General features: G+C 40.9%; 1 pseudogene; it reads left to right on the top strand.

Moving 5' to 3' along the window:
• The first annotated feature begins 6095 nt into the window (after positions 1-6095).
• LOC108879933 (Krueppel-like factor 15) lies at positions 6096-7356 on the top strand (annotated as a pseudogene).
• Positions 7357-7893: the final 537 nt, after the last annotated feature.

Genomic DNA, 7893 nt, shown 5'->3' with positions numbered 1-7893 from the left:
TTGCATCCCGCAATCCAAATGACCAACTTCAGTAGTGGTTGTTATTTACCATGTCGAACGCACTCTCCCCCAGCAGGACGGTGCTCTCACCAAACCACAGAAACTGCTCAGAAATGGTTCAAGGAACACGACAAAGAGCCCAGGGTACTGACCTGGCCTCCAAATTCCCCAGATCCAAATCTTATTGAACATCTGTGGGATGCACCAGAACAAGCCAGATGTTGGTGGCCCCACCCTGCAGCCCACAGGACCAAACGGATTCACTGCCAATATCCAATGCCTGACACCACAGGACACCATCAGAGGTCCCGTTTCCATGCCCTGACGGGACAGAATTTTTCTAGCGACACAAGGGGAACCTACGCAATATTATGCAAGTGCTTTTAATGTTGTGGCTGATCGGTGTATGCCCTTCACATAAATATTTCTGTTTAAGGCATCATCCAAAGTCTCCTGAAACCTCTTTGATTATGAGATGACCAGCTCAGAGATTTCCATCACATGTACCACTACTTACTTTCACTTAAAGTATTAAAATGGCTGTTGTTACTGTGTTTATTTAATCCTGTCAACAGTCAGTGGTGTCCTTACCAGAACAGACATTCAGTGTTTTCACTTATATAATGAATACAAAGAGAAAAAAATTAAAAGCAAAATTCTGCCTAAAATTCCATTTTCAGCCCCATGCTCCAGGCGCTAAAATGTGAAAGGTGAGGTAGAAAAAGTCACCACCTCGTAGCCAATTATATTGATACACATAATTACAGCTACCATTCCCAGAATATGGCACACTCTCTCTCCTCATAATCACAAATCTTTCAAAATGTTGGAGTGACTCCTTAAACAAGTTAGCAAGTTAAAGAAGAACCCAGTGCTTTTGAAACACTTCCTGACAAGCCTGACCAGTTCACTCACATTTCTCTGATGAAGTACAAGTTCCTCTGTGTTTGAGGAAGTGTTGATGCTGCTGTTGGGCCAGTTACTGATAGGCTATGAGTGTGTGTGACCCACAGTGACATTCACTTACCTTCAACAGGCCTCTGATAAGCTTGCTGATGACTAGTGCTCTAATGCAGTAATGCTGGGACAGTTGTGTAATACTAGAGTTTCAGTGGATAAATGCAAAATATACACAACTTAGTGTGCAGTCTCACTGTTCTAACAGCATACAGTACTAATCCCTGCACTAGAGTCTTGTCATAATAATATATCAGGCGGTGTAGTAACACAGTTTGTTCCAACGCTGCCTTTGTACAGAGAGAGGGTTTGTAAATTATCAACAGAAGTTGGGGTACCTGTGGGAATTGTTTACGTTAATTTTCAAGGCTTCATTTACTTCCATTGCTGCACTAAAATTGTAAGTTAACCAATTCCTTAATCCCTGAAAAAGGTTTGTTTTCTGTGAAATTTAGCCTTTCTTTGTCTTGACGTGTTTTACTATAAATATTAGAAGGATTCAGAGGTGTTTCAGGCTGTAAACGTTATTTATCTAAGACCAACATAATGCCACTGAATGACACTGAGGGAAGAAGCTTCTCTCTAGGCTTAGAATTAAAATAAATCTACATAAAGTAATGTATTTAGGGCTGCAGATACCAGATAATATGGAAATATGTTTTAGTCGTAATTATACGTTGATGATTAAAAAAAGCAGAAGACTTAAAGAGGTAGGAAAGTCTTCCTTTGGGTTGTGTCAGCAGTTCTGGTGGAGTGGCAAAGAATCACACTTGAAATCCATCAGGGACTACAAAAACACGGCTTTGCCCTGTATTGGGCAGCACAAACTGGAACAGTTTGAATGTAGAGAAAGGCACCATCATACTTATCTACATAGAAACATATACAGGAGTACTACTGTGCAGATATGCTTTGCCACTGTTCTTCTTATTTCCTCATATAATAACTATTTGATAACTTCTAATTCACTGATTAGACAAACCTGTAAGATTTGGATGTCTATTAGTTAGTTATTTTAGTATTTCCATGTTCAGGCTCCCTTGTGTAAAAATAGACAATTGCCCTGTTTTATGAATCATGTTATTACTCCGTCCTGGTGTACTAATGACCTTAAATTTATTGGGACCTGTATAAAGAGGTTGAGCTATTAATATTTGAACATTTAGCCTCTATATATTATCTGTTACTGTCACATTTTTTAAGTTTCTTCATATTACAGTTTGACCAATTACCCAATTACCATCTCATGATTTGGTAGTTGAAATCAGAGTTAAAGGGGCTGATCTATAGTATTTATTCTAATCTGATCAGTCTAATTGGCCATGACAAAGTTAAGGCACATAGAAACTGGGAAGATGATCTTAACTTAAAAAAAAAAAAGATAATGGCTGCTGGGAAATATTACATGTTAGCAGTCAAAGGTTTTCAAAGTTCTTCCTGCTATGTCAAAAATGCCAATTAAAGGTGGGGGATTTTATGCATATGTTCTCTAACTGTATTTGTTTTCTTTGTGGAAAAATGCAGTGGAAATCTCATCTACAATTATTGGACAGAATATACTTTTGTAATCTTCTTTGTTTCTTTTAGGGGGCTATTTCATAGCTTACAGCCCTTATCAGCATTATCAAGGTGAGGTGATGCAGCTCCTGCATTAGGTGCGTTACACAGGGTTTTCCCCAAGGATATGGAGTAACCAGCCAGAGAGGAAAAAGTTGCAAGCTGGAAGGGTTTACAGATATGTTCCCCCAGAAAACAAGTTTGGCTGTAAAAGTGCAGGCAACATTAGGGGAAAGAGAGATTTAAAAAAAACAAAAAAACCCAGTTCATTTAGATATACTTCCGATATTGTAATAATACAACCTATTTAAAATGTTCCATATCACCCTTGAATATATTGTTGGGTTAAAAACAAGGTGTTAAACTGTATTTCTGCTAATGAAAACATCACTCCATTGCATCCCGCAATCCTAATGACCAACTTCAGTTAGTGCTTGTTATTTACCATGATAACAGGTTCCTCGTCCCACATGGTGTTTCACACAGCAGCAATTCTGACTGATAGACCGGACGACCCACCTCCATCCCACCACAACCGTCCAATGAGGCTGCAGAGCGGGGACGAGCCTTCAGCAGCAGCCTCTTATTTCGCACTACAGTAACCCTGTAACACACTGGTAGTCATGTGACGGTCATATAGTACAACTCAGCGAGCGCCCAGTCCAGTCGAATTCTGCTGCCTGTGGATGGCGTGTCTCAAGGGCAAATCTTTCTCTGGTAATAGACAAACCCGTCGGATGAAACAATCGTCCCAAGCGCCGCTTGCACTGGGAATGTACTGAGTGAACAAGGTAAGTCTGTGGGTTTATTTTCTCTGTTAAAGGGTTCGGGAGTCTAAGCTGCGCGTGTGTCTGCTCGGTGCTATATGCTGCAGCAGGTTTGACGAAAACATGTTTACGTTACGAGCGGAGACGCGCGCCAACTCATGCGTTATGCACCGCGGAGGGGACGGGCAGGAAAACATAGCACACAGTCTAACCTATTACCATGAGGTTTGGATTTAGCTCTACCGCAGTTTAACAAATGAGTGACTTTTGAGTTTTGATCTCCTGTTTGCGGCTGCGTATGTGATGGGATTTTTAAGTTCTCAGATCCATGCTGTCTGCAAAATCGACAGCATGCGTCGAGCAGATCGCGGTTATGTAATTATTATTGTGCTAATGAGAAGATAACATTTTGTTGAGTAATAATTTAGATGAGTTATAATCCATAATCTAAAACTATTAGTACAAGTCTTAGACCTAGGTCTTTTAATAATGTCCTCAGTCAGTATGAGATGATATCCAAGCTTACCATGAACTTGTGCAAAATAACTCACCAACCTACTTCCTACATCTAATGACTGATATGTAAAATATTCTCCCGATGCAGTGATGTGACTGACCTGCTCTTTAATTGTCCCGTAAACAAGCAGGATAGGTGATGAATGCACGCTGCGGAGGAGCGCATAATGCTGCCGACTGCCCCATGTGGTGTTTTCTGATAATACTGTTGACAGTTTTTTTTCTCTCTGGCTGAGTTTACTCTCCGTCACTGAGACCATGCAGGGGCCCCTGGAAAGGGAGGAAGAGATAGAGGTGGAAGGGGGAATGAGGAGTGTGAGTATGACCTATACTCCCTAATCAAGGAAAACAACCAGTTTATGAAGGTTATAAATCACATACTCATACTTTTATACACGAAACAACTATAACCTAGTAATCTACAAGTCACAAAGTTATAGCCAAGTAAACTGTCCACCAGAAAAAGAGACAAGGTTGTTGAAAAACAATCTCATTACAATAACGAGATAAAAGGGATTGAAGAGCATTAAGTTAAAGAATAAATAGTGATGAAATACTACTATTATTACTACTATTACTACGTTACTCTTAAAAAAAATGGCATAAAGTAGGCTACCATGATGTCAGTATGTGAAAACCCCTAGAATGATATATGAATTGAAATGAATGTGCATATAAGAAAATTATTAAAGCCACTACATTGTGTGAAATCACAATAATAGGGAAGGATTAAAATAATCCATATATTATTTATATGTGTTATATGAGATGTACAAATGTTATTTTGTAAGGCGATAAAAGGATACATGTATTTTGATATGTCCTCTTCATAGTAATGGTTGTGGTAATATTACACAGCAAAGTAGTCTACAGTAGTCTACAAGCTTTACAAAATATTCTTAACTTATGATCTACTTGTGAGGTTTATTTTAGGGCTCTAGCTGCATCTCAGGGGCCTTTATCAGCAGATTGATAACATTTTTGTCAAACTAGTGTGTTCTAGGTGTCTTTTTATCTTTTGAAGTACAGGGAAGTTTTCAGGTCTCCAAAAACTATTAAAAGGAAGCATTTTGAGAGAGAAACATCACTATTTGGTTGAACTGTTCATAGGTTGTAGACATCTGTGATAAGCTGTCACATGTAGAGATTACTCAGTTGTCAAGGGGTCATGAAAAAAGGTTGGGAACCAGTCCAAGAGAAATACGCTTTAAGTGGTACTTGAAAAATAAACAAGGCAGCTCTGTAAAAAAACAACCCCAGACATTGTCTGTGGAAGCAACTTCTTATGACCTATAGCTATATTTTAATGGTAGGTGACTTCTGACAGTCATAGTAATATATGACAGGCATAAAGAAGGAAGTTAGCAGACATAAGAGGGAGAGAAGGAGGATGGGTGGGTCAACAAAACCCAGGACTTTCACACAACAGGTCACTGTTCTTTTCCTATGTGAATCCATCAGTGTTTCTTTTATCCATGACCATTCCACAACCTAAACCTAACCAAGTAGTTTTGTGCCTAAATCTGAACAAACCATGACAAACCATGAATAACCTTTACCATGTGTTTATTATTGTTATCATAGTGACAAATGCCTGCTACACCCACCACTGGTATGCTCCTATGGGTCATATCCAGATGACTTATAGGAACATTTGGGTGTGAGGACTTGCTGAAATAAACATATTGGCAGAATAACTCCTTTGTAATATGTAGTTATGTAGTTATTTTTTCACTGTGCTGCAAGTGTAAATTTCACATTGTAAGTGACAAAGCACAGTGAAAAAAAAACATGTTACATTAAGTAGCTGTTAAATGACTACAACAATTAACGATCAATTAACTTGCAAATCTATAATGCCACTGAAGCATTAGATTTTTCATTTACAGACTGTGACTAGCATTCACACAGCTGTCAGAAGGATTAGAGGACATGCCACCTTGTTATAGATTTTCCAGATGTGTATAATCTAAAGCTCTTTCTTTGAATATCAGGCCATATTGTTTTGAATTTGAGCAGTAGGCACATGTGGGATTAAGATTAACAGACTTCTCTCCATCTGATTTTTTTTCTGTTTAGACACACTGTATCCTGGCTGGAGACCTTGGATTGCAAGAGTGTTTCCCTGACGCTTATTTTTTTCCAGTCTGAGAGAAAACACCAGGTGTTTTGCTATCTCACCCGAGCAGGAATTGTAGCCTCAGTGACTTAGGTTTGTTCAGCCTGACTTTTCCAGCCTCACAGGGAATAATTTCTTACAAATCATTCTAAACACAGGACTCTGAGTCCAACCAAGAAACAGTGGTTTGGCACTAGCCAGGGATGGTAGATAACCTCTCAGTGAACGAGGAGACTTTTCTTAAGTACAGTGGCTCTCCACTGGCCTGTCGTGTGTCTGACATGGTGACAGACCTGGGCTCCTACCAGGTGATGCCGTCACCACTTTCGGAGGATGACTTGAGTGAATCATCCAGCCCTCGTTCCTGCTCCAGCCCGGAACTCCCCAGGTGCTCAGCTCCAGCTATGGCAGCAACTCCAGTGCTGAGAGTCAGGATAGTATCCTGGACCACCTGCTGTCTCAGGCCTCTTTAGGAGGTGCCAACAGTGTCTCGGCAGGGTCTGTGGCACCTATACCATTATCCAGTTTCCTCTTGGACTCACAGAGAGATGAAGCCATCCAAACATGAGTCAGTAAAGGAGGAAAAATTTTGATTTCCTCAACTGGACCAGTGTGGAGACAGAGGAGACAACAAGGAGCATCCTTTCAACCCACTTTGGAAGAGATTGAAGAATTCCTTGAAGAGAATATGGAAGTGGTGACAATGAAGCAAGAGATCCGAGAGGGTCGCCCAGCATTGGGAGTTGGTCTAAAGGAAGCTCTTGATCTAGAAATTGGTCTTGAGTGTTGCTGGGAGGCATGCTCTGAGCTTAAGGTAAAGCCAGAAGCCAAGTATTCAGACCAAAACTGTCCCAACTGCCATCACTGCTGACCTAGCCACTGGTGCCTCCAGTAAGACAAAGGTACACATCAATCCAGCACAGGGGCCAAGAATACACCAGTCAGCAAACCTTTGTCAGCAGACAGTGGTACTAGCAGTAGTGGGATGCCAGTCATCCTACAGATTCAGCCCATGCAGATAAAGCAAGAGGCCACAGTGGCACCTCTTAACCCAGTAGCCCAGCCCCACAGCCTCCTCCAGCTTCAGACATCAAAATTGCGCAGCTACTGGTCAATATCCAAGGTCAGACCTTTGCCCTGGTGCCCCACATCCTGCCCTCGGCTAACCTTAACATCTCCTCTAAGTTTGTACGCATTGCTCCTGTCCCCATTGCAGCCAAGCCTCTTGGAGTTGGGGAGAGCTCAGTAAGCCAGGATCAGGGATTCTTGCTGGGGTCAAAAGTTCCAGAAGAATCCAGTGGCAGATCTAATCAAAATGCACAAATGCACTTTTCCTGGCTGCACCAAGATGTACACCAAGAGCAGCCACCTGAAGGCCCACCTGAGAAGACACACAGGAGAAAAGCCTTTCGCCTGCAACTGGCAGGGCTGTGGATGGAGGTGGGTACTGGGGAGGGAGTGTGAACTGAGTGAATGGATGTATTTCTTTATACATTTAACATTTATACATATACATTTCATTCCTCACAGACAGAATGATCTGTTGCAAAATTATGATTTTTAGCTTTTATCTCTTTATGTGTTTATTATCTTTGAAGAGATTGATTTATATTTATGACTGATTATATAAAACCTGTTTATTGTTTTGTTTTAGCATAACAGCACATTCTAGCACGCATCTAAGATGTTTCAAAAGGGCTTAACAACCATTTGTGAGTGCGTCCTATCTGTAATACATGTCAGTGCTACATGTCTGTGTGCTGTGCATAGTGTTCTCAGTGGAACCATGTGTGGTGCAGTTTTTAACTTGAACTGACCTGTTGCTTTGAGGGTCATCTATTAGTATTGGTGAGGGGACCTAGACAGTCTTGAGAGCCAGAACCCCTCCCACCCTCCCAAAGCTCCAAGCAACCAAAGATGAGAGCAGCTTGTCAGTAAGATTGTCATTATACGTTATACAAACTTACAGTGGAAGCA

This window comes from Lates calcarifer, unplaced genomic scaffold (genome assembly GCF_001640805.2).
Source record: "Lates calcarifer isolate ASB-BC8 unplaced genomic scaffold, TLL_Latcal_v3 _unitig_79_quiver_1855, whole genome shotgun sequence".
NCBI lineage: Eukaryota > Metazoa > Chordata > Actinopteri > Centropomidae > Lates > Lates calcarifer.
Note: the sequence above shows the minus strand (reverse complement) of the source record. Positions and strands in the feature narration are given on the sequence as shown.